Below are 25,539 nucleotides of genomic sequence, written 5' to 3'. Positions count from 1 at the left end.
ATAAAAGTGAGGGGTGGGAGGATTAGGGGAGATTTGAGGAAAACGTTATTTACTCAGAGGGTGGTGACAGTCTGGAATGCATTGCCTGGGCGGAGGGCAGAGGGGTGGGGGTAGAGGCGGGATGACTCACATTCTTTAAAAATTACCTGGATGAGTACTTGGCAAGCCAGAACATTCAAGGCTATGGGCCAAGTGCTGGCAAGTGGGATTAGGTGGGCAGATCAGGGCATTTCTTCCGTCATTGCAGACTCGATGGGCCAAAGGCCCTCTCCTGCACTGCAGTGTTCTGTGATTCTGTGATTCTCTCTCAATTCCATTTCCACAGGACTAATTCGCAGCAGGTGTTACGAAACTGCAAAATGCTGCATCGTGTGAGCATACTTGCTTAATTTGCTCAGCCTTGAACAGGATATATGGTTGTGGGTGCTGTTTAGTTTGGGACAGTATATTTAGCTGTTGAGGCTTATCCAAGATCATGGTTGTTTTTTTTTTGTAATTGGTAAAAGTTATGCTGATTTCTGTATTATCTGTTAACTGTGTACTTAAGTAAACTTTGTTTGGTAAAAGGTCCCTTGAGGGACATTTGGATCCTACCTCGAGCGAAATATTTTATGCTTATCCGTGCCAAATTCAAGGTGCAAAACTTCTGCTCTGGGCTGACTTCATAAAACACCTTGGTGCTTCTGGCCCGGATTATAACAGCTGAATATAAAGTGTTCAGAAGTGTCACAACCCCATCTTATGTTACTACTACTGGTTGGAAGCTTACAGGACTTTACGTTTTTCTTTTTTCTTAGATAACATGAGGAACAGAGTCATTGGACTGCTAATAATTTTTTAACAGAAAAAGCATTTCTTAAACATTAAACGTTTGATTATAGTACAATACTCTTTTACTCCCCTCTCAGCTTCACAAATGCGTACTGTTTTCAAAGGTAACACCCTACTCTGAAATTAAATGGCCTATGCCAATCAACCAATCTTTAGTGGTTTTCTCCTCAAACTCCCTCCAGATGATTGTCACATGAGTATTTTCAATCTCAGAAAAACTGACGCTTTCCATCATTCATTAACAATTACTCCATTGTATGGCTTTTTATCCAGCAAAACTGAGAGAGCTGTTCGCTCTCTAGCTTTCCAAAAGCAAGTGTTGTTAAGTTATCTAAAAATGACACCCGAAAGGTGCACCTGGTTTGTCAGCAACGACTTTTACTTCTCCCAGCTTGTTTACTTGTTATGTTTTACCCTCTCGAAGCACAGGAGAAACACAGTTTGAACTGACCAAAAATCCCACAGATACAAACACCCTTGTCCATCATGAATCCAGTTAGAGGTTTTTTCCTCTTACACAGAAACACTAAATTAAACCCACTTAAAACTATTCCTTACTTCTACCATTGAACAATGAAAATATTGATCATTACCGCTGTTTTCCTGACAGTAGTAAACTGGAAAAACGAACAGCAGACACAGTTGTTCTGTTGTTCAACTCAATTCCAGCAGGGATCTGGCTGAGAGTCAGATGGAGCATTGCAGCAAGAATAAGAAGAGCGTTAGTGTGATGAAGCAGCCTTTTTTGAACCCATCTGAACATGAATTGGGTCTGTGGTGGTTCCGTTGATCAGGATCGCAGCTTCCATGTCATCGTGGAGCAGATGGATGTTGGGGAAAAACCTTTGGAGGAGTCAAGGTGGAGGATAATTTTCCATAATCCCTGGCGATTAAAAGTGTGAAAGGGCTTTGTGGGGTTACAGAAAGCCACATACAAAGGTTGACGCTGTCATCTGCAGATGCCGCACAGTGAAGATCATATCCATTGTACACCTGAGTGGACGGAATCCACGTCAGGTCTCTGGGAGGAGCGCTGCAGCCACAGGGAGAAGACGATTAAGGAAGATTCTTATGATGATCTTCCCTGTGGCTAATAGCAGGGAAATTCCTCTGTAGTTACAGAAGTCAGACTTGTCACCTTTCTTGAAGATGGTCATGATTGTGGTGTACTTGAGATCTCCTGGCACGTTTTCTTCCTTCCGGGGAATGGAAGTCAGGTCGTGTATTTACAACAATAGTGCTTTTCCGCTATGTTCTAATTCTTTAACAGGGACTTCATCTGTTCAAGATGGCTTGTTGTTCTTTAGCTGTTGAATGGCCTTTTCTACCTTGTTCCGGTTATGTTTGTGCTGAGATGGTCATGGATAGCATGTTGTGGAATGGAGTCAAGGACACGCACGTTGAAGATAGAATCTGTGTTAAGGAGGCCCTTCCAACGGGTGCTGACTGCTTCCATTTTCTTGATGAACATCTCCCCCTTCTTGGCCAGCAATGGAGTGGAACCTTGGGTTCTTCGGCTGCAGGTGATCTCAACTGCGGTAAAGAAACCCTGGCTATCACAGTTGCCAGTTAACTGCTGGATCTCCTGCTCTTTCTCCACGCAGCATCGATTCTTCAAGTCTTTTTTTTATGGAGGTTAGGCTGCAGAGCTACGTTTTGTTCTCGAGTTGTGCTGCTCCTGCAGGTTCCGAAACGCCTTGACCTTAATGCTGAGAACCATAGAATCCCTACAGTGCAGAAGGAAGCCATTCAGCCTAATGAGTCTGTACTGACTCAGCACCTTAAACAGGCCCACTTCAACCCCGCCATTTTCAGTAACCCCACTCAGTTTCCATGGCCATTCGACCTAACCTAGAGAGCTTGGGACACGGATGGCAATTCAGCATGGCCAATCCACTTAACCTGCACATCTTTGTATTTTGGAACGAAACCACAGCACCCGGAGGAAACACACACAGACATGGCGAGACTGTGCAAACTCCACACAGACAGTCACCCAAGGCCGTCCTCGAACCTGGATCCTTGTGCCACTCTGCGCCCTTACCAGCTGCTGGATCTCCGATCGTTCATTCAGCAGTCTTGGTGTTTCCTGGCCAAGTGACCAAGCGTCTCTTTGGAGGTCTTGAGGGCGGAACAGGCGCTGTGGACACTCTGCATCTCTGGGTCACCAGGATTCATCGGGTTGTCAGTGGGGTGTTGGCTAAATAGGGCTCTCTCAGCAAAGTTTTTTTTAAGTTTAATTATTAATGTCACAAGTACGCTTACATTAACACTGCAATGAATTTACGGTAAAAGTTCCCCAGTCGCCACACTTCAACTCCAATTCGAGTACACTGAGCGAGAATTTAACTTGGCCAATGCACCTAACCAGCACGTCTTTCGGGCTGTGGGCGAAAACCGGACCACCCGGAGGAAAGCCACGCAGACATGGGAAGAATGTGCAGACTCCGCACAGACAATGACCCAGGCCGGGAATTGAACCTGGGGCCACGGCGATGTGAGGCAGTAGCGCTAACTACTGTGCCACTGTGCCTCACCTGAGCTTTGTGTTTTCTGCGGCATTGGTTCTGTTTCCGTTGCTGCTTTGGGGTGACATTGATGTTGATCACAGAGCGGATTGGACAGTGGTTTGTCTGGCAGTCTTTGGCACCTGCCATGGCAGGGATGATAACGCACGTCCTTCCGGTCGCTCGCTCAGACAGTGACATAGTTGGGCAGGTTTCAGTTGGAACGAGTGTGTCGCCATGTATCTCTGATGGAACAAGATGTTGGCTGTGACAAGGCCGTGTTCTAGGGGTTTTGTCAGGAACAGGGTAGAGTTGCTGTTTAATTTCCTTGGGAAATGGGGCGAGGACAATAATTTCTCCCTCAATGTCAGTAAATCGAAGGAGCTAGTCGTCAACGTCAGGAAACCTCGTGCAGAACATGTCCCTGTCTTCATCAAGGTGATGAAGTGGAGATGGTCGAGAACATCAATTTTCCAAATGTTAGAATCACCAACAAACTGTCCTGGTCACTCCATGCTGACGGTGTAGTTAGGAAAGCGCACCAGTGCCTCCACTTTCTCAGGGAGCTGAGAACATTCAGGTTGTCCACTGCGACACTCACCATTGTTTACAGATGCACCATAGAAAGCAACCTTTCTGTATTTATCGCAGTTTGGTATGGTTCCTGCTCTGACCAAGGCTGCAAGAGGTTGCGAACGTAGCCAACTCCATTACACAAACTAGCCTCCCATGATTGGTTCCGTCCACACTTCCCGCTGCATCAGAAAAGCAGCCAGCATAATCAAGCTCCCCATGTACCACGGATATACTCTCTTCCATCGGGAAAAAAGGTGAAAGAGTCTGAAAATACGTACCAACCAACTCAGAAACAGGTTCTTTCCTGCTGCCGTCAGAGTTTTGAATTGTCCTATCTTTTATTAAGCTGACCTTTCTCTTCACCCGAGCTATGACTGTAACTGTATATTCTGCACTCTCTCCTTTTCATTTTCCCCTCTTTACACTATGAACGGTATGGTTGACTGTGCAGCACAAGAAACGATGCTTTCACATTGGAACCAGCACACTGGTTCTGGGTTACGTTGACCCGAAGGTTCATGAGGAATTCACTTATCCCGCCAAGCGAGTCTCAGAGATGGCAGGCTCGTTTATTTTTGGTGTCAAAGCCAACCCCATAGAGCCAGCGATATTCTTCTGATTTACCTTTCGAGGAGAAAGTTTAACCACCTACTTGTTGTTCAAGCTGGCCTTGCCCAGCCCACCGGGATTCACTTAGAGTCGTAATGTCAATGTCGAAACGCCTGAGCTCCCAGGCAATGACAGCAGTACACCATTCTGATCTGTCCCTGTTGGGATTGTCAATGAGGACCCTGACCTTCCAGATCAAAATCCTATTTTTTGTTTTTGCAAAAATATACTTTAAATATCTGGAAGAACATTACAAACATTTCAAAGTGGACATCACACAAAGTACAGTAATATACAGTTTCTCTGCATATATCATGTTGCAATCTGAGGCGCTTCAATACATTCAAAGAAACATTGCAGACATTAGAAAATGGTCATTACGAATGGTACAAAGGCATTCCAGTTCAGTACACTCTGTTCTAAATGGTGGTGACGGCATCCAGGTCCTCTTTTCACCCATTTCCCGAGTTGCTGGCTCCTGTGTCTTCGATTCACTCACTCTGCTCGATGGTTTTTCTTGCAAAGATTCTTTTTTTTGTAAAATGTATGAAAGAACATTCTGAACAAAATGGCCATCACACAAAGTGCACGAATATTCGAGTGGTCTGCAAAAATCAAGTTGCATTCTGATTGCTTCAGTTAATTGTGATACATGTAACATGAACCGTGTACATTCTATGTGAATCGTAAGGCCCGAGGGGTTCTTTACGTTTCCCCATCCTCAAATCACGATGGCTGAAAGGACTTACACCGCACCCTTACCCCTTTGCACATCTGGGGTGGACGCCTCAAGCTTTAGTGCATCCCTCAGCACGGAGTCCTGGACTCTGGAATGTGTCAGTCTGCAACATTCGGTCAGGGACAACACTTTACACTGGAAATCCCCATTTTCCCCCCCGCTCATTTCACCTGGACTGCTCTGTTGGTTCAATGGTTTATCTCTTTCTCCTTTTCTAAACATGGAACATTCACAGCTCTCCCGTGCTCTGGCACCACTCCCATATCCAAGGAGGATTGAAATATTATGGTCAGTATGTTCTATATTCCTGTCCTCAGTCAACCTCTACATCCAACCCATACCGAGTAAATGTTTGACTTGGTTGTGATACAAAATGTTTTGGATTGAAAGGAGTTAACTGAACTTGTTTGTTTAGTGAGTGTAATAAATGGCAGCCTCCACGGATCCCAACTGTGTCACTGGAGGGTTTCCCTCTTCGATTAATAAGGGATTCTTTTCAATGGGAGCATAAACTGCGGCACTCACAGCTCGAGTGATAGGGGGAGGAGAGATCAGAATCTGAGAATAGATTGGAACGTTACAACAATGGATCAGAATCTGAGAACAATAGATTGGAATTTTCCAACATTCGATGGAGATTTCCTCTTGAACATTGTCGAGTCCATTGACGTTCAGAGACCATGGGATTACCAGATCAACGATGTACTGTTACGTATTCAAGAGGGATATTATCCCGTCCTGGCTATTGTTGGTGTCCCTGGTAAGTTTCTCTGTCCAGTTACTTATTCTAACTGTGTCGGACTGCATTATGTTTCTGGTTATTTACATTTTGAAAAGAATGAATTCATTCTCTTCAGCTCCAGTCACTCATTCCATTCCATATCCCGCGGCTCCACGCCCCTCTCTGGTTGCTATCAGAGGCTGCTCACAAACTAAATATCCCTTTGACCCTGACTGGATTTCCAACCCCATATTCTCTCCATCCCAAATACTGTCCTCAGCCACCTCAATAATATCAGACATCCCCACTTCTGCCTCAGCCCAGCCCATCCGTTGAATAAATCATCATCTCCGTGCTAATATTCTCATTCTTGGTTTTACTACTGCAACTAATCCCGTTCCTCTGTCCATTCCCCAGATTCCTGCAAATCCTTCCCCTTCAGGATTTGTCCAATTCCCTGTTTGAAATGAATTTCGTCCTCCCAACTGTCTGTGATATTCACATCCACATGGTCAAAAGTTGCCAGCTCAAAGAAGCTCAGAAGCAATAGAATGTTGTGGGAAGCTCTTACATTTACTTCCCGCTGTCTCCGGTGGTATCCATGTTGGAGGGGATGTTTTAACAGCTCTGACACATTTCTTTGTAACTTCGTCTGCACCTGTCCACTGGACGTCTGTGTTAGTCGCGCTCAGTAGGACATGTATTCAGCAACACGAGGAACTTCCCCTCGAACGTTATTCTTTAAATATATTTTCTTTGAAGTTTTGGCATTTTTACGAATAATACAGCTCACCCTCAAACCTGGTCCAGTACAGCTTGATGATTCCCCCATATATAAACATGGAAAAGGACAGGAGGAAGACAATACAGTTCATTCAGTACGTTCCGTAAGCGCAGCGCCTCCACATTTACAAAAAAACAAGAGCAGACAAGTAACAGCATGGCTAAAAGAGGATAAAGCTCAGCAGCCGCCGTGTGTACTATCTTCAAGATGCATTGCAGTAATTCACCAAAGATCCTTTCACAGCACCTTCCAAACCCACGACCATCTCCATCTAGAAGGACCATGTCAGACGGATTTGGAACGTTAACTCAGTTTCACTCTGCACAGATGCTGCAAGAGCTCCTGTGCTTTTCCTGCATTTTTTGTTTTCATTCCAAATTTTCAGCACCCGCACTGCTATTTTTAAATATCGAGCTGACCAGCGACTGGGATGCCGGCAGTGTGGGCTTATTCACATGGGCCAATACCGGCACTGACAGATCGACTGACAGAACACTTACTCAGTGTTATGCTGGAGGCCCCACCGCCGGGAATACTGATTTCAGCGTGAAGCACATTTGGGCTCTCTGTAGTGCACAGACTGTGGGCGATTCATTTTGAAACTCCCACTGAAAACACCAGCAGGATTTGCTCCAGTGTTTCAGTGAATTTGACACTTAGATTTTTTTTTGAACAATAGCCCCCGTGATCTTTTCTGCTCTGCATTTCTAATAATTTAAGTGCATGTTAATTTTCTGGAAATCATATTTTCTCATGTGCGCGTCTGTGGGATTCAGGAATAAGTGATTGTTCCATTTTCCACGTTTTGTAATCAATAATTGTTTATCCTATTGTAACCTCATGCTGATCACTATATGGGGCTACTATTTGACTGTTCGATTTACAGGATCCTGAATTCCTAGCAGTTGATGTTGAGCTGGCTAAATTTCCTGTTTACCCATAAAGGCCAGTACAGGCTTGCATGAAAAGGATTTGAGTATGTTTGGCGCGGTGCCTCCAAAAATGTTATTGAGATAAACCTTATAATGAGAAAAGGTTCGGAACAACAAGATAAACGGAATAACAAAAAAAAATTAATAACAAATATAATTAGCAGATATAAACAAGTAAAGAATCCCAACTGAAGATTTTCCAATTAACAGTTCCAACCTGAGAAATGTTCAGAATATCACCAAGCACTTTGAACTGTAAACGTTGGGGCCCATCCGTTGGTGCACATCTGAAGAAAACCACATCCTCGGCAACCCACTTCTGTTACTGTTCCTGTCTGATAGTACGCACTTAACCCCGACACACACACAGTCCAGACGGGTCTATGAGAGGGAAGATGATGGAGCAAGCACATGAGGCAGCGATGCCGCGAGCTATCTGTGTTGTAACGCAGGTCCAGTGCGCTGAAGGCTGTCCTCCTCAGCAGTCATGAAAAACCAAGCAGTTCTACCTGAGAAATGTTCACTTCGAACTGAGTTTTTACTGCTCCGAAAAGCTCTCCAATAATTTCCCGACCACTGATGTAAAGCTCACAGGCCTGTAATTACCTGCATTATTCTTGCAACCGTTCTCAAACAAAGGAACAGCATTGGCTATTCTGCAATCCTCTGGGAACTCCTCGGTAGCCAGTGAGGATACAAATATGTATCTCAAGGCCCCAGCAATTTTCTCCTTTGCCTCTCTCAATATCCAAGGATAAATCCCATCCGGCCCTGGGGACTAGTCTACCTGAGTGCTTCTAAAGAACCCTAATACTTTCTCCCTTTTAATCACAAAATGACTCACACTATCTGCACACCCTTTCCCAGACTCATCAACCACCAAGTCCTTCTCTATGGTGAATACTGACGCAAAGTACTCATCTAATACCTCGCCCATTTCCTCTCACTAAACGCACAGATTCTCTCCCCTGTCCTTGAGTGGGCCAACCCTTTTCATTGCTACCCTCTTGCTCTTTATATATGTATAAAAAGCCTTGGGATTTTCCTTAATCCTGCTGGCCAATGATTTTCCGTGATCACTTTTAGACCTCCTTACTCCTTGCTTACGTTTCATTCCACTTTCCTTGTATTCCTACCTGGCCGGGCTCATTTCCCAATACAAGGTCCAGTACGGCCCCTTCCCGAGTTGGACTATCTACATACTGTTTCAAGAAGCACTCCTGGATGCTTCTTACAAACCCTGCCTCATCCACGCCCTAAGCACAAAGTGAGTCCCAGTCAATACCGGGTCTGTTAAAATCTCCGACCACAACAACCGTGTTACTTTTACACCTTGCCAAATTCTGCCAACTTATTTGTTCTTCTATCTCCCGCTGGCTGCTGGCCGCCCTATAGTAAACCCCAACATCGTGAACGGCACCCTTCCTATTCCTGATCTCTACCCATATTGCCTCATCCGGGCTGTCCTTCCACCGTACAACTGTGAGTTTCTCCTTAATCCTTTACTGATCCACCCCTTTGGCGTCCCCCTCCAACGAGCCTGAAACATCCATATGCTCAACGTTCAGCTGCCAATCCTGTCCTTCCCTGAGCCAAGTCTCTGCAATAGCAGCAACATCATAATTCCAAGTAGCAATCCAAGCCCTAAGTTCGTCTGCTTTCCTGTTACACTTCCCGCATTGAAACAAATGCACTTCAGTTGACTAGACCCTCTTTCATTAGCAATCACACCCTGCCTGCTCTTTTTCTGAGTCTTACTGGCCCTACGAGGCGAGGCCACATTGGATTTGGTACTGGGTAATGAACCAGGCCAGGTGTTAGATTTGGAGGTAGGTGAGCACTTTGGTGATAGTGACCACAATTCGATTACGTTTACTTTAGCAATGGAAAAGGATAGGTATATAACAAAGGGCAAGAGTTATAGCTGGGGGAAAGGAAATTATGATGCGATTAGGCGAGATTTAGCTGGCATAGGTTGGGGAAGGAACCCGCAGGGGATGGGCACAATTGTAATGCGGAACTTGTTCAAGGAACAGCTACTACGCGTCCTTGATAAATATGTACCTGTCAGGCAGGGAGGAAGCAGTCGTGTGAGGGAACCGTGGTTTACTAAGGAGGTTGAATCTCTTGTGAAGAGGAAGAAGGAGACTTATGTTAAGATGAGACGTGAAGGCTCAGTTAGGGTGCTTGAGAGTTACAAGTTAGCCAGGAAGGACCTAAAGAAAGAGTTAAGAAGAGCCAGGAGGGGACATGAGAAGTCTTTGGCAGGTAGGATCAAGGAAAACCCTAAAGCTTTCTATAGATATGTCAGGAGTAAAAGAATGACTAGGGTAAGATTAGGGCCAGTCAAGGACAGGAGTGGGATGTTGTGCGTGGAGTCTGAAGAGATAGGAGAGGCACTAAATGAATATTTTTCGTCGGTATTCACACTGGAGAGGGACAGTGTTGTTGAGGGGAGTACTGAGATGCAGGCTGTTGGACTGGATGGTATTGATGTTCATAAGGAGGAGGTGTTAGCAATTCTGGAAAAGGTAAAAATAGATAAGTCCCCTGGGCCGGATGGGATTTATCCTAGGATTCTCTGGGAAGCTAGAGAGGAGATTGCAGAGCCTTTGGCTTTGATCTTTGTGTCGTCATTGTCTACAGGAACAGTGCCAGAAGACTGGAGGATGGCAAATGTTGTTCCCTTGTTCAAGAAGGGGAGTAGGGACAACCCTGCTAATTATAGACCGGTGAGTCTTACTTCTGCTGTGGGCAAAGTATTGGAAAGGATTATAAGAGATAGGATTTATAATCACCTAGAAAAGAATAATTTGATTAGGGATAGTCAGCACGGTTTTGTGAAGGGTAGGTCGTGCCTCACAAACCTTATTGCGTTCTTTGAGAAGGCGACCAAAGAGGTGGATGAGGGTAAAGCGGTTGATGCGGTGTATAAGGATTTCAGCACAGCGTTTGATAAGGTTCCCCATGGTAAGCTTTTGCAGAAAATACGGACGCATGGGATTGAGGGTTATTTAGTGGTTTGGATCAGGAATTGGCTAGCTTTAAGAAAACAAAGGGTGGTGGTTGATGGGAAATATTCATCCTGGAGTTCAGTTACTAGTGGTGTGCCGCAAGGATCTGTTTTGGGGCCACTGCTGTTTGTCATTTTCATTAATGACTTGGATGAGGGCGTGGAAGGATGGATTAGTAAATTTGCGGATGACACTAAAGTCGGTGGAGTTGTAGACAGTGCGGAGGGAAGTGGCAGTTTACAGAGGGACATAGATAAGCTGCAGAGCTGGGCTGAGAGGTGGCAAATGGAGTTTAATGCGGAAAAGTGTGAGGTGATTCACTTTGGAAGGAGTAACAGGAATACAGAGTATTGGGCTATGTTAAGATACTTGGTAGTGTGGATGAACAGAGGGATCTGGGTGTCCTGAAATAGATCCCTGAAATTTGGCACCCAGGTTGATAGGGTTGTTAAGAAGGCGTACGGTGTGTTCGCTTTTATTGGTAGAGGGATTGAGTTTCGGAGCCAGGAGGTCATGCTGCAACTGTACAAAACTCTGGTGCGGCCGCATTTGCAGTATTGCGTACAGTTCTGGTCGCCGTACTATAGGAAAGATGTGGAAGTGTTGGAAAGGGTGCAGAGGAGATTTACCAGGATGTTGCCTGGTATGGTGGGAAAATCGTATGAGGAAAGGCTGAGGGGCTCGAGTTTGTTTTCGTTAGAGAGAAGAAGGTTAAGAGGTGACTTAATAGAGGCATACAAGATGATCAGAGGATTAGATAGGGTGGATAGTGCGAACCTTTTTCCTCGGATAGTGTTGGCTAGCACGAGGGGACATAGCTTTAAATTGAGGGGTGAGCGATATAGGACAGATGTTAGAGGTAGGTTCTTTACTCAGAGAGTAGTAAGGGCGTGGAATGCCCTGCCTGCAGCAGTGGTGGACTCGTCAACGTTGAGAGCGTTCAAGTGGTTATTGGATAAACATATGGATGATATTGGAATAGTGTAGATTAGAGGGGCTTTAGATTGGTACCACTGGTCGGCGCAACATCGAGGGCCGAAGGGCCTGTACTGCGCTGTAATGTTCTATGTTCTACTTTCTGGTTGCCCTTCAGTTAATTCACCTTTGCTTTGGTTCCCACTCCCCTGCCAAACTAATTTAAATCCTCCCGTGTGACACGAGCAAACCTCCCGGCCAGAATTTTATGCCCTTCCAGTTTAGATGCACCCCATTCTTCTTGTTGAGGTCCCACCTGCCCCAGAAGCGATCCCAATGGTCCAGATATCTGAAACCCTACCTCCTACACCAGCTGTTCAGCCACGTGTTGAGCTGTACTTCATTCCTATTTCTAGCCTTACTGGCACGTGACACAGGGAGTAATCCTGAGATTACAACCCGAGAGGTTACTGCTTTTTAACTTTCTACTAAGCTTCCTAAACTGCTGCTGCAGGACCTCATCACTCTTCCTACCTGTATCGTGAGTAGGAATATGTAGCACAACCACTGGCTGTTCACCCTCTCCCTTCAGAATGCTTTTTGCCCGTTCAGAGACATCCTGGACCCTTGCACCATGCCATGCTGGAGTCTCTTTCACGTCCAAATCAAAATCATTTAAAAATTGTTTCAAATCATTTGGGAAAACACATAAATTGTCAAGATCGCTCCTCTGTCCCTAACAGGCCCATCACCCTTGGCTCCTCCCAGTCACCCCACACCGCATTACTCCTGAGCTGTGCATCATCCTGCATCCCACCACGATCACCAGTATCCCCTATCACTCCAGACTCTCTCCATCACCTCTGGCTCCCTGTGTCATTCCTGCCTCACCATTTTCCGCGCACCCTGATTTTATTTCATCTATGATTCCTTCCATTGTGTCACAGAGGTTCCCATTTGTTCTATCATGTCTGATTACTTTAATACATTACAGCATGTATTAGCACGTCTAAATACCTCCTCAATTAAACTGGTCATTTTGCCAGCAGCATGATGTATGATTTCATTGTTTATTTCCCTTCCTTGCAGTGAACTTAGTCACCATTGTGATCCTCATCCGCAAAAACTGTGGTCTCTCCAGATGTGTTACTCGTTATCTGGTGGCCATGTCATTGGCGGATCTACTGGTTATTATCCTCGACCTGATATTGAGACACATTCCGGTTGTTTTTGCTGAACAGTTTCAATTCCTGAAATTCATCCCCGTGTGTAATGTCCACGCTGTCCTGGTTTATGCAGCCATTGACTGTTCTGTCTGGTTCACCGTCACTTTCACCTTTGATCGATTTGTGGCCATTTGTTGCCAGAAGCTGAAAAATAAATATTGTAGCAAGAAAACGGCGTCTGTGGTTCTGGGAACAGTGACTGCACTGAGCTTCTTAAAGAATATTTTCTGGTATTTTATGGTTACACGTCAGTATGTATTGATGAACGACCCTTGGTTTTGTAATTACTCATTTGATGTCATGCTTTCTCCAGTCTGGGGAGCAATTGTGTTTCTCCATTATATTCTAACCCCATGTATCCCATTTGTTCTGATTCTACTGCTCAATGTTCTCACCATCAGGCACATTTTAGTGACGAGCAGGGCCCGCAAGAGACTCCGGGCTCACTGCAATGGGGAGAGTCTCAGTGACCCAGAAATGGAAAGTCGAAGAAACTCCATCATTTTACTGTTTGTTATTTCAGCCAATTTCATCCTGTTATGGTCAACGTTAATGATTGATATTTTATCTTTCCAGGTGTTCTGGTTGGGGTATCCATCTCCACACAGTGGGATTTTTGTTCAGGAATTGGGCTTCATGCTGCAGCTCCTGAGTTGCTGCACAAACACCTTTATTTATGCAGTCACCCAGACTAAGTTCAGGGAGCAGTTGAAGAATGTGATGAAATATCCCTTTACTCAAAGTCATTCAGGGAAGAACTGAATCGCTGAGAGTTTCCAGATTTCTTTTCATTTTCTTTTACATTTCCTGAAAGGGGAGTGTACAAACACGACAGGATCTCCATTGATTCATACAGTTGTGCAGTGCAGAAAAGGCTCCTCGGTCCATCAAGTCTGCACCCACAATAACTACCACTCAAGTCGCATTACTTTCATGCTCCAGCACTTGTCCCATATCCTTGAATGTTATGATGTTTCAAGTTCTCATCCAAATACATTTAAAAAGTCTAGAGTTTTCTCGCCTCCATTACCTTCGGAGGAAGAGCATTCCAGATTCTCACCATCCGCTGAGCATTTTTTAAAATTCCCCTCTGAATCCCCTGTCCCTTGCCCAAAAACTACGCTCCCATGTGATTAATCCTCAACCAAGGGGAATAGCTGCTTCCCATTCAGCATGTCCATACCGCTCATAATGTGATATACCTTAATCATATTTCCTCGGTCACCTCTGTTCTCTAACAAAATAACAATCCAAGCCTATCCAGTCTCCCTTTATTGCTCAAATGCTCCATTCTAGGCAAACGCTTGGCGAATATCCTCTGTACTAGTGGAATCACATCCTTCCGATAGTGTGATGACCAGAACTGTACGCAGTACGCCTGCTGTGGCCTAACCCGTGTTCTGTACAGCTCCAACATTACCTCCTTGCTCTTCACTCTATGCCACAACTGTGAAAAGCAAGTGTCCGTATGCGTTCCTAAATATCATATTCATCAGCTCTGCTGCCTTCAAGGCTCTATGAATAATTACCCCAAGAACCCTCTGTTTCTCTGAGCCTTCTCGTGTCGTGACATTCGTTAAATACTCCTTTGTCTTGTTACTTCTCCCAAAGTGCATCAGCTCGCACTTATCAGGATTAAATACCATCTGCCACTGCTCTGCCATCTGACCAAAGAACAAAGAACAAAGAACAAAGAACAAAGAACAGTACAGCACAGGAAACAGGCCCTTCGGCCCTCCAAGCCTGTGCCGCTCCTTGGTCCAACTAGACCAATCGTTTGTATCCCTCCATTCCCAGGCTGCTCATGTGACTATCCAGGTAAGTCTTAAACGATGTCAGCGTGCCTGCCTCCACCACCCTACTTGGCAGCGCATTCCAGGCCCCCACCACCCTCTGTGTAAAAAACGTCCCTCTGATGTCTGAATCCTGTTCCCATCTAAATCTTTCTGACAACTGCAACCTGTTTCTTTACTCTTAACCACCCTACCAACCTTGCTTGTCATTCCTCTACATTATCATCCTATCATTTGTGTAGATAACAAACAACAAGTGTCCCTGCACTGATCTTTGTGGTACGCCACTAGGCAACGGCTTTCAGCCACTCAAGCAACCTTCTATAATGATATTTTGTTTACGATTACGAAGCCAGTTTTGGATCTACTTTGCAAAGTTTCCCTGAATTCCATGTGCTTCAGCCTTGTCACTCAGTTCCCCCATGTGGGTCCTTGTTAAAAGCTCTGCTAAATACCATATAAACTACATTAATTGGACCCTCCAATTGGCGAGGTCAACTGTCCAATATCCAACTACCTTGCTCTGACTTGACAGCAAAACAATTACAATGATATATCACCTCTCCGATTCACCCTTCCAGCTGCCCATTATCCCGCTGCTTCACTCTGGTTGGACAGCAATCATCCAAACATCACACTCTTGGAAAGTGGTCCTACAATTCCCACAGTGAACTGGTGGGGGTGGCCTGACGAAGTGAGGTCACGGAGAGGGCATGAGGTAACCAAAAAGCGAAGTGAGGTCACAGAGGGCACCTACATAAACACCTGGGGTTAAGAGTTAAGTGTTGCATTGTCAATTTGGAGTCAAAATGGGACAGCATATTGAAGGGGAACAGGAGGGTCATTAGGCTCCAGAAACAATCTCAGCGAGAGAGAGGGAGGGAGGGCGAGATATCTAGCATAGAAATAAAACAACAGGATCAGAAACCTCGAGAGAGAGAGAGAGAGAGAAAGAAGGGGAGAGAGTCGGGTAGAGCGAGAGGGGCAGTGCGAGAGAGGGTGAAGAGAGGGCAGGGACGGTTGCAGAGAGAGACAAAGGGGGCAGAGAATGAGGCAGATAGAGAGAGGGTGCAGTGAGAGATTGAGGGCGTAGAGAGTGAGGAGACAGAGAGAGAGAGAGGGAGGGGGCAGAGGGAGAGTGGGCAGAGAGAGAAGTGCACTGACAGCGTGGGGCAGTGAGATAGGTACAGAGAGAAGGTGGGGCAGTGAAAGCGTGGGGCAGAGACAGCATGGAGCAGAGTGAGTGGGGAAGAGAGGGATTGGGGTAGAGTGAGAGGGGCAGAGAGAGGGGGGTAGAGAGAAAGTGGCACACGGAAAGAGGGGGCAGAGAGAGCAGGGGCATAAAGAGAGAAGCGGCAGAGATAGTGGGGAAGAGAAAGAGACAGAGAGGTGGGGGCCGGGGGCGAACGTGAGTGAGAGAGAGGTGGAGAGAAAGCCACATTAATGGAGAATAATGCTGGAGTTATATACAATAATATTTCAACTTTACAAATGAACTATGTTTAATATTTTAAAAATGGACGGAGACAACAAAAATAGCTGAGAATGCACAGCCAAACAGTGACAGGAATGGCTGCAGGGTCTCTCTCTGAACATTGAACACCTCCCTGTGCTTACTGAAAAGATAATTGTAAAACTATCCAAAGACTGATTCCCATCCCCGGTATTGACAAAGGGACATAACAACTATTTTATGTCAGATGCGATCGATGTTAATTTCCGAGACAAAAATGGCCATCCTGTGTCTCCACTTGGAATACACAAAGAAAGTTCGGATAGTTCAGATGGGGCAGTTTTTGTGCAGTGTGTGCAGGAGATTCCTGACACAATATGTGGATAGGCCGACAAGAGGTGAGGCCACATTGGATTTGGTACTGGGAAATGAAACGGGCCAAGTGTTAGATTTGGTTGTGGGAGAGCACTTTGGAGATAGTGACCACAATTCGGTGTCTTTTATTATTGCAATGGAGAGGGATAGGGCCGTACGGCAGGGCAAGGTTTACAATTGGGGGAGAGGTAATTATGATGCGATTAGGCAAGAATTAGGGGGCATAAGTTGGGAACAGAAACTGTCAGAGAAAGGATCTAATGAAAAGTGGAACTTTTTCAAGGAACAAATACTGGATGTCCTTGATAGGTATGTCCCTGTCAGGCAGGGAGGAAATGGCCGAGTGAGGGAACCATGGTTCACGAAAGAGGTGGAATGCCTTGTGAAAAGGAAGAGGGAAGCTTATGTAGGGATGAGGAAACAAGGTTCAGATGGCTCGATTGGGGGTTACAAGTTAGCAAGGAATGAGCTGAAAAAGGGGCTTAGGAGAGCCAGGCGGGGACACGAGAAGTCCTTGGCGGGTCGGATCAAGGAAAACCCCAAGGCTTTTTACTCTTATGTGAGGAATAAAAGAATGACCAGGGTGAGGTTAGGGCCGGTCAAGGACAGTAGTGGGAACTTGTGTATGGAGTCAGTAGAGATAGGCGAGGTGATGAATGAATACTTTTCTTCAGTGTTCACCAAGGAGAGGGGCCATGTTTTTGAGGAAGAGAAGGTGTTACAGGCTAATAGGCTGGAGGAAATAGATGTTCGGAGGGAGGATGTGCAGGCAGTTTTGAATAAACTGAAGGTCGATAAGTCCCCTGGGCCTGATGAAATGTATCCTAGGATTCTTTGGGAGGCAAGGGATGAGATTGCAGAGCCTTTGGCTTTGATCTTTGGGTCCTCGCTGTCCACGGGGAGGGTGCCAGAGGACTGGAGAATGGCGACTGTTGTTCTTCTGTTTAAGAAAGGGAATAGAAATGACCCTGGTAATTATTGACCGGTTAGTCTTACTTCGGTGGTTGGTAAATTGATGGAAAAGGTCCTTCGGGATGGGATTTACGACCATTTGGAAAGATGCGGATTAATCCGGGATAGTCAGCACGGATTCGTGAAGGGCAAATCGTGCCTCACAAATTTGATAGAATGTATTGAGGAGGTCACTAAGTGTGTTGATGAAGGTAGGGCAGTTGATGTCATATACATGGATTTTAGTAAGGCGTTTGATAAGGTCCCCCATGGTCGGCTTATGATGAAAGTGAGGAGGTGTGGGATAGAGGGAAAGTTGGCCGATTGGATAGGTAACTGGCTGTCTGATCGAAGACAGAGGGTGGTGGTCGATGGAAAAATTTCGGATTGGAGGCAGGTTGCTAGCGGAGTGCCGCAGGGATCAGTGCTTGGTCCTCTGCTCTTTGTGATTTTTATTAATGACGTAGAGGAGGGGGCTGAAGGGTGGATCAGTAAATTTGCTGATGACACCAAGATTGGTGGAGTAGTGAGTGAGGTGGAGGGCTGTTGTAGGCTGCAAAGAGACATAGATAGGATGCAAAGCTGGGCTGAAAAATGGCAAATGGAGTTTAACCCTGATAAATGTGAGGTGATTCATTTTGGTAGGACTAATTTAAATGTGAATTACAGGGTCAAAGGTAGGGTTCTGAAGACGGTGGAGGAGAACAGAGAGATCTTGAGGTTCATATCCACAGATCTCTAAAGGATAGTGGATAGAGCTGTGAAGAAGGCCTATGGTGTGTTAGCTTTTATTAACAGGGGGTTGGAGTTTAAGAGCCGTGGGGTTATGCTGCAACTGTACAGGACCTTGGTGAGACCACATTTGGAATATTTTGTGCAGTTCTGGTCACCTCACTATAGGAAGGATGTGGAAGCGCTGGAAAGAGTGCAGAGGAGATTTACCAGGATGCTGCCTGGTTTGGAGGGTAGGTCTTATGAGGAAAGTTTGCGGGAGCTAGGGCTGTTCTCTCTGGAGCGGCGGAGGCTGAGGGGAGACTTAATAGAGGTTTATAAAATGATGAAGGGGATAGATAGAGTGAACGTTCAAAGACTATTTCCTCGGGTGGATGGAGCTATTACAAGGGGGCATAACTATAGGGTTCGTGGTGGGAGATACAGGAAGGATATCAGAGGTAGGTTCTTTACGCAGAGAGTGGTTGGGGTGTGGAATGGACTGCCTGCAGTGATAGTGGAGTCAGACACTTTAGAAACATTTAAGTGGTTATTGGATAGGCACATGGAGCACACCAGGATGATAGGGAGTGGGATAGCTTGATCTTGGTTTCAGATAAAGCTCGGCACAACATCGGGGCCGAAGGGCCTGTTCTGTGCTGTACTGTTCTATGTTCTATGTTCTATAAAAGTGTTAAAAGCTAGCCCAGAGAGCTGTCCAGGGCTGCTGCCTCACAGTCTGTCAGTCTGTATGTGTTGTATGTGTGTGTGCCCTGTGAGCAAACCAGCAGGAAGTTTGCCACTTCGAAAACGATACAGTAACTGGAGCAGTACCCCTACAAAATAGCCAGCGTTTGCAGGAATATTTAAAGCTCCCTCTCTGACTGTGAAAGTCAATCATCCAGCAGAACAATTGCAGCTGGGAAAGTATCTGGAATATCTCTACTGACCAAAGGACTCTTGAGCTGAAGAATCACTTACTGGAAACAAACTCTAGCGGTCCCGTCGCTCAGCCTCTATTCCTCTCCACTCAAGGTTAGTTCTATACAACTTTGTATTCATAGTTACTTACAATTAAAAACAATTGTCATTTCTAATCTGTATGAATGTAGAGGCATATGCTTTGACATTTATTCTTACACTTTTAGGAAGGAATCAACACTGTGGTTGGAATTTTACGACTTCGTGACGCCCGTTTTGCAGCGGAAAAATGACGTTGAATCGGGCGTAAAGAGGATCGCGTGAATGGCACCCGTTTTCGCACCTGTCGTGACATTATGACACCTGGATTTCCAGCGCGTTCAGTCTCTCAATGGAAATGGGCGAGTGTTTGATTAGTTTATTTCATTTTACGGAAGTGTTGATTTCCATATGTTTAGCAACTCCAGTGCTCTATCGTCTCGGCTCGCTTGACTTTATGGCCTCACCCGTGAGAGGTTCTCTGCATTGCGTAACACATCTGTTCGACATGAATGGGGATCATTCGTGCTGGCCCTGCGTGTGGAACCGGAGGCCATTGAGGCCCTCCGAGGAGGCCGAGTGCAAGGTGGAGGTGACCCTCGGGAGTGCCAGAGTGGCAGTACCACCCTAGCAACTGGGCAATGCCAGCTCTTTTTTATTTAATTTATTTGTTAGTCACATGCAGACTTACATCAGCACTGCAATGAAGTTCCTGTGAAAATCCCTTAGTCGTTACACTCTGGCACCTGCTGAGGTACTCTGAGGAAGAATTTAGCATGGCCAATCAACCTAACCAGCACGTCCTTCGGACTGAGTAGAATTCGGAGCACCCAGAGGAATCCCAGGCAGACACCGGGACAACGTGCAGACCCCAAAGACAGAGATGCAAGCTGGGAATCGAACCTGTGTCCCTGGCGCTGTGAGGCAGCAGTGCAACCCACTGTGCCACCGTGCCACCAGGGCAATGCCCACCGGGCAGTACAGGAGTGGGGCCTGTGTGGGCAGTGCCGGGGGTGTTGCCACTGGAGGCGGGCCAATGTGGGAGAGGGGCCAGCTGCCACTCTGCCTGCGGTCAGTGGGGGAGGGACTGGAGCCCTGATCGGTCTGGGCAGCGGCGGGTTAGCGGGGGTTGCACTTCAGACCTCGGGTCCCCGCGAATGCTGGGGGGAGGGGGAGCTAGTTGTGGCTCCATACAGTCGCAGGGACCTGACAGTTCTGTGCCTGTCAGACCCCTGCTACTGCTGATGCACATGTGCAGCATCAGAGGTCTGCACATGCGCACTACCTCCCGCTACAGGTTGTCTGGCGTATTAAGCCCTGCCCACAGCCTCTCTGGCAAGAAATGGACTAACCCATCTTTTCAGAGACAGAGTGCATCAGATTGCGCGTGCAAACTGGCCCCAAAAAGGGACCTGGAACTCTCCCATTCTCATTTGTTCTCATTTATAAGAGGAAAGAGGGTAGTTTCCAATCTCCATCTCGATTTCATCCGTTTGCTCATTTTCTGTCCACTTCTCCGACGATTACTGAACTTTCCTCTGTTCTGTTTTCCACTCAGTCTAGTTTACATGTTCCCTCTTTCCTCTTCACCATCTGTTTTCAACTCTCTTCATTTCTGACGGTATTTTAATCAGTAGTTTCGATATTTAATTTTGTGTTGCCCTCATTTCCTTTATTTACTTTTTCTCTAAATAATCCTACCACTCACTCTGCCGATGCTCAGACACAGCAGAGTGGCTCTTCCAGTCGGTGCAGGTTTTTGTAGATGGCCTCCCCGTGTTTATTACAGTGGCTCACAGCGCAGAGATAGGTGGCAGTGTCTATTAGTTGTGTGTCTCTCACAGTCAGCACACTGATATTGTAGCCTCCGCCGATTGGGGCAGTGATCCTCCCGCTTTGATCTGTTTCGCTTGTGGCAATCAGCAGATACTGGGGTGGCTAATTCGGGTTCTGTCTGTACCAATACAAGTAGTTAAACGTAATGGTCGTGGTGCAGTTCATGGATGCGATTTCCTCTTCACTGACAACCTTCTGCCGAGGAAGCAGCATCACCTCATCTGCTTCAGTCACCCCCGTGCAGGTCAGAGTGAAAAACAGCAAAGAAAATCTGTAACTTCCGAGCATTTTTCGGATCATATGAAATGGTGCTGAATAAATTCACCAGGAAATTCAATTGAGAAACAGGACTTGGGTTTAATATTCAGAAGAAGTATCAAGGAGCCAAACACCCGCTTCACTTCCCACTGTAGCATCTCTCTGTCAAACGAATGAAAACAGTTCAGACTCGGGCTTTACCCACTACAGTCACTGACATCGATTCTACTGGAATCTGAGATGAAGGATTGAGTTCGGAATAAATGAATCCCATCAGCAACCCCAAGCTTCCGGTTACAAATCTGGTCCCACGTGTCGAACTGGGAAAGCATTTGTCCTATCAGACCACTGGCTGAACCCAGTTCGGGGTGAATCCATTCATTGGCAGCCGGCTCACCAGCAACCAACCCCACAGCACCACCCCAGACACAAGGAAATGCAATGAGAACACCCTGAGCCACGACAGCAAAATATGCAGGGTGAAGTTTGGAAAGGGTGTTTTCAAATGTCCAACTCCCCTATTACAGAGCAGGCAACCACGATGCTGCTACTCAGCATCTGGATTGCGTGGGGAACATTCTTGACAGGTAATTATGGACCAAACACAATTCATACTTTCTTTAATTTTACAAACATGGTTTAAAACTGAATTTTAAGTATTCAGTCGGTCTGATCTGCTTCCATTTTAACATGTTTTTCAGATATGAGTCATGGAGATTCTGTCACTCAGTCGCTGTTCTCAGATGCTAAGACAGAAGGAGAAACGGTGATTAAAACTGTAGCGAAGATACTACAATGAGCAACTACAATTTGTACTACTACCGAAAACACGCAGACACACACCCGTGTTTATATTGAGGAAAAACTTGATATTTGGTGAAGATATAGATGATTTTGCGAAACGCCGTTTCTCTGGACAGCTTCAGGCATCGAGTAAATTCACCAGTTTGACTATCTCGAGTCTGCAGCTGACTGACGCTGTTGTGTATTACTGCGCTCTCGCTGGGATGGAAAGCCGTCTGACCTCTGCACAGAAACAGCCTTTGACTATAGGTTGAAACCCTGTCTGCTGCGGGTTGCACAAAGTCGCGGGCAAATGCAGCCATAATGTGACTGTCAGCCACGTAAGAATCCTCACTAGCCCTGGGATCAGCCCAAGTGTTTCCAGTATCCTGCCACTTCAGTCATTGTGTCTCTATGAGTCTGTGAGATCTCTCAGTGGTGAGCTGGCTGACATTGAAAGGAAATACCTCGAGCGGAGCTGCTTTCAGCACCTCGATAGTGGAACGGCTGCGCTTTTCCAGATGGGGTTGCGGGAATGAAACACTGCCCTGTTAATTAGCAGCTGCAAATTCTGGGTTGCTCATTGTAACAAAAATATTCCAGCATTAAGGAAACATTCTGAAGTTCACTGGGGGAATTCTATTCTCAACGTTAATTTCAAAGATCACAGTCACTTCCTTGTGAACTCTCTTCATTATGGATAGACTTTTTCTGAAGCAGCGAAACTCTCGTCGGATCAAATAAACCCAGAGAACAGGCCGCGGGCAAAAGGCTTCAAAACCTGATGGGGAGTGCGTTGCTGAATATTAGACAGACACGGAAACTGGATCAAATGACAATGACTAAACTAAAGAGATCAAATAAATTTAAGAAGATCAGCGACAGTACAACTTGAAATTAACTAATACAATTCCTTACCTCGTGTTGAGGTTGTGTTTTGCTCTGATATTTTAGGAAGGCACCTGTGATTTTCTCAGTAGGGAGTGAATTATTGTTTCTGTGTATCGGTGCGAGAGCACCCTCTGCTGGAAACTTACTGGAACTCTCAGTGTGAGATTTTGTCCGGGATTCGCTCTATCATTGAGCCCACAGCGCTGTCGGAGTGAAGAGCCCCGCCTTATTTAAAAGAGCGTTTTTTTTTCCTTTGTGCAAACAGCAGAAAGTCTGGCAAATCTTGAGACGAATCTCCCGCGCTGCATCCACATTGAGTATTTCGGACCTTTTCTGGGATATGGGATGTTTCAGAATAGAGTTGGTTCACGACAGGTTGTTGACTAACGACAGTCCGGTATTGTGCTCTGTCCTTCCTGGATTGTTAAATCAGAAGGAGCCTGTGACAACGAATCATCGCTATTGGTTTCGATCACACAAATACAGAGTGTTCCAAAAGTCAGACTCGCCAGACAGCAAGACCATTATTACCAGTAAGGAACAAGGGGGACACATGGCAATTCCTTTCGTGTTCGACAGAAAAATACAGGTTATTCTCGATGTATTGATTATTTTAATCTGATATAAAGTGTAACCCAGATCAGAATGTGACTTCACTAACTCAGAAACTGAGGTTGCTTTTCAGGGGTACGTCTGGCTGTTCTGTAAGTGCTGATCGAAGTGGCGCACCAATAAATGAGAGTCGAAGAGAATTATTTAGTCTGATTGCTTCTCTTTCTCTTTCTGACATTTTCAGGGTTTCCGCCTCGCTTTTCTTGCCCTTGTCTCTGTCAGTTGTTCGTTCTGCCGTTCTTTTTGAAGTGCCATGAAAATGCGGAGTTTAGAAAATCTAACTTGTCTCAGAATCTCATTTTTAAAAATCCCCATAAGAAGTATTCTGTTAAGAGTGGCAAAACTATTTCTGTATTTCACAGGTAAATTTGAAATTACAACGGTTAGGCAAAACGCATAATTTAGGGGGTATCGGGGCAAAAGCACAACAGCAGTTGCAATCTGCAAAGTTTCATGTTGATTTGAATTCCTTTCATTCATTCTCTATGGCGTGCACATTGGGTAAACAGAATGAACTATCAAGATGCAGAAGAAGGAAAGCATTTATTCCTTCTTCATAGTTATCTAAAATGAAATGTGTGTTACTGGGCATAATAATAATAATAATCTAATGACATAATTATATCTCGATGTGAAAATCCTGTAATTTCTTCGGTCGCGCTGGCAAAATTATATTGTCCAGGTATCATTCGCAACTTATTCTCCAAAGAGCTTGGTACATCAAAGTGCAGCAACGTTTACCTACAATAATTTTGGATGGAATTTACATCTGATAACTATATCAAGTGTGTACATTAATCCCCAAATTAATCCAGGCAATATCTCCCATGGGCAATGGGGAACAAATTTCGCATCGAATGGATGGTGACAAAAGGGAAAATGCGCCACCCGACCTCCTGCTGTAAACTTTCATCCCTGACAATGTTGTACAATATTCACACTTCAACAAGCGGGTCCCAGGTCCAGCCATCGAGTGACTGAACCTCTCTGTGACTCACAGCGCCTGCAGTAAGTGAAAGCCGCCTGCAGATGGTGATATAGTATTATTTTAGTCACAAGACAGTGAAACTCCCGTTTCAACTCACTGATAGATTTTCTGAATATCAGTTTGACTGGATTAGTGCCGTTCCAAACTACCACCACCATCCCAAACGTTTGCACTGAGCCAAGCAGGAGTCGAACTTGGAATCTTCTGATCCGTAGTCAGACTCATTATCCATTGCGCCACTGGCCCACATATGCTCTTACATATGCCTCAATAGGCATTCAGAAAAAAATGAAATAGAAGTGCTGAGAATCCACTGCACACTGAGCAGGAAACATGATGCTCCTATTTTGACTCAACACACATTTTATCAATTCGTGCAGTGGTCACAAGAACAGGTCAGAGGCTGGGAATCCTGCGGCGAGTAACTCACCTGACTCCCCAAAACATGTCCACCATCTACAAGGCACAACTCGGGAATGTGAGTGAATACACCCCACTTGCCTGATCGGTGCAGGAACTCACCAAATACACCTTAGACAGCACTTTGCAAACCCAAGACCGTTATCACGAGGAGAATCCCCTCCATGCCGATCACAATGTTGACTTGGAAATGTATCGCTGAACCTTCATCGTCATTGGGAGAAGGTCCTGGAATAACCGCTCCCCCGCCACTAACAGCACTATGGATGTATCTATACCAATAGACTGCAGCAGTTCAAGAAGGCAGCTCACCGCCACCTTTTCAAGGGAATTACTGATGGGTAATAAATGCCGGGCGAGCCAGAGACACCCACATCTCGTCAATGAATAAACAGAAACATCCAGCCAACTGCCTCAACTGCCTGAATGGGCAATTGTGGGGTCTCTTGAACAGGTGAATGATGATAAAATGAATGTCCCCTTCCAAGTCAACCCTTTTGAAAGCTGTTTTCGAGTGAGCGTGTTGTGATGATAGATTCCCTGCAGTTTGTACTCAGATTCTCAAACCAAGCCCCATGTGAACCAATCCCCTCGTCTGTAGCGGGAAGAAATGAACAGAACCTGCGAATTGGGCGATAGGAAACAACATCACAG

Source organism: Mustelus asterias, unplaced genomic scaffold (genome assembly GCF_964213995.1).
Source record: "Mustelus asterias unplaced genomic scaffold, sMusAst1.hap1.1 HAP1_SCAFFOLD_155, whole genome shotgun sequence".
Classification (NCBI taxonomy): Eukaryota; Metazoa; Chordata; class Chondrichthyes; order Carcharhiniformes; family Triakidae; genus Mustelus; species Mustelus asterias.
The sequence above is the reverse complement of the archived record's forward strand: the minus strand, read 5'-3'. Positions refer to the sequence as shown.